The sequence below is a fragment of the Arachis hypogaea genome, chromosome 13 (assembly GCF_003086295.3).
Source record: "Arachis hypogaea cultivar Tifrunner chromosome 13, arahy.Tifrunner.gnm2.J5K5, whole genome shotgun sequence".
NCBI lineage: Eukaryota > Viridiplantae > Streptophyta > Magnoliopsida > Fabales > Fabaceae > Arachis > Arachis hypogaea.
In genome coordinates this window covers 124,476,118-124,478,508 of record NC_092048.1, presented here as the reverse complement: position 1 = coordinate 124,478,508, position 2,391 = coordinate 124,476,118, and the positions used below count along the sequence as shown (strand labels likewise).

The 2,391-nt window shown below is 41.2% G+C and overlaps 1 non-coding gene across 1 annotated transcript; it reads left to right on the top strand.

Annotated features, from left to right (window-relative positions):
• Window positions 1–933: 933 nt before the first annotated feature.
• On the top strand, window positions 934–1,041 carry LOC112738976 (small nucleolar RNA R71). Its single transcript, XR_003169921.1, has one exon. It is a non-coding gene; the product is annotated as a small nucleolar RNA R71 (small nucleolar RNA).
• Window positions 1,042–2,391: the final 1,350 nt, after the last annotated feature.

The following is a 2,391-nucleotide window of genomic DNA, read 5'->3' as shown; positions in this document are numbered from 1 at the left end:
ATCAGAGCTCATGAATGGCAGAAGGAAGTTTAATGGAATCTCTATGGTCTCTGTATGAGCCTCAGATTCCTTTGGTTCCTCAAAAGGAAACTCCTTTCTGTCCAGAGGACGTCCCATGAGGCTTTTCTCACTGGGACTCACGTCCTCCTCACTCTCTCCAGGTTCGGCCATGTTGGTCATGGTTATAGCCTTGCACTCTCTCTTGGGATTTTCTTCTGTATTGCTTGGGAGAGTACTGAGAGGAGTTTCAGTAATCTTCTTACTCAGCTGACCCACCTGTGCCTCCAAATTTCTAATGGAGGACCTTGTTTCATTCATGAAACTTAGTGTGGTCTTGGATAGATCAGAGACTATGGTTGCCAGGCCAGAATGGCTCTGTTCAAAATTCTCTATCTGTTGCTGAGAAGATGATGAAAAAGGCTTGCTATTGCTAAACCTATTTATTTCACCATTATTATTGAAGCCTTGTTGAGGCTTCTGTTGGTCCTTCCATGAGAAATTTGGATGATTTCTCCATGAAGGATTATAAGTGTTTCCATAGGGTTTTCCCATGTAATTCACCTCTGCCATTGCAGGGTTCTCAGGATCATAAGCTTCTTCTTCAGAAGATGCTTCTTTAGTACTGTTGGATGCAGCTTGCAATCCATTCAGACTCTGAGAAATCATATTGACTTACTGAGTCAATATTTTATTCTGAGCCAATATGGCATTCAGAGTATCAATTTCAAAAACTCCCTTCTTCTGAGGCGTCCCATCGTTCACAGGAATCCTCTCAGAGGTGTACATGAACTGGTTATTTGCAACCATTTCAATGAGTTCCTGAGCTTCTGTAGCTGTTTTCAGATGAAGAGATCCTCCTGCAGAATGGTCCAATGACATTTTTGACAACTCAGACAGACCATCATGGAATATACATATGATGCTCCATTCTGGAAGCATGTCAGTAGGACACCTTTTGATCAATTGCTTATATCTTTCCCAAGCTTCATAGAGGGACTCACCTTCCTTCTGTCTGAAGGTTTGGATTTCCACTCTAAGCTTGCTCATCTTTTGAGGTAGAAAAAATTTGGCCAGGAAAGCACTGACCAGCATTTCCCAAGAGTTCAGGCTTTCCATAGGTTGTGAATCCAACCATGTTCTAGCTTTGTCTCTTACAGCAAAAGGGAAAAGCATAAGCCTGTAGACCTCGGGATCAACTCCATTGGTCTTGACAGTGTCACAGATTTCCAAAAATTCAGCTAAGAACTGATGAGGATCTTCCAATGGAAGTCCATGAAACTTGCAATTCTGTTGCATTAGAGAAACTAATTGAGGCTTAAGCTCAAAGTTGTTTGCTCCAATGGCAGGAATTGAGATGCTTCTTCCATAGAAATTGGAAGTTGGTGTAGTAAAATTACCAAGCACCTTCCTTTCATTGTTGTTGTTGGGTTCGGCCATAGCTGTTTTCTCTGTTTCGAAAATTTTAGTTAGGTCCTCTTCAGAGTATTGTGCTTTAGCTTCTCTTAGTTTCCTCTTAAGAGTCCTTTCAGGTTCAGGATCAGCTTCAACAAGAATGCCTTTATCCTTGTTCCTGCTCATATGAAAGAGAAGATGATGAGCGGATATTTTATACGCTTTTTGGGGATAATTTCATATAGTTTAGAGTATGTTTTAGTTAGTTTTTAGTCTATTTCTAGTAGTTTTTAGGAAAAATTCATATTTCTGGACTTTACTATGAGTTGTGTGTTTTTCTGTAATTTCAGGTATTTTTCTGGCTGAAATTGAAGGAGCTGAGCAAAAATCTGATTCAGGCTGAAAAAGGACTGCTAATGCTGTTGGATTCTGACCTCCCTGCACTCGAATTGGATTTTCTGGAGCTACAGAACTCGAAATGGCATGCTTCCAATTGCATTGGAAAGTAGACATCCAGGGCTTTCCAGCAATATATAATAGTCCATACTTTGCACAAGGATAGACGACGTAAACTGGCGTTCAACGCCAGTTCTCTGCCCAATTCTGGCGTCCAGCGCCAGAAAAGGATCAAAAACTGGAGTTGAACGCCCAAACTGGCATAAAAACTGGCGTTCAACTCCACAAATGGCCTCTACACGTGACTCACTCAAATCTCAGCCCCAGCACACACCAAGTGGGCCCCAGAAGTGGACCTCTGCATCATCCATCATAGTCCACTCATATTTTGTAACCCTAGGCTACTAGTTTAGTATTTAAACAACTTTTAGAGACTTATTTTGTATCTCATGACATTTCAGATCTAAACTTTGTATTCTCTGACGGCATGAGTCTCTAAACCCCATTGTTGGGGGTGAGGAGCTCTGCTGTGTCTCGATGAATTAATGCAAGTATTTCTGTTTTCTATTCAAACACGCTTGTTCCTATCTAAGATGTTCATTC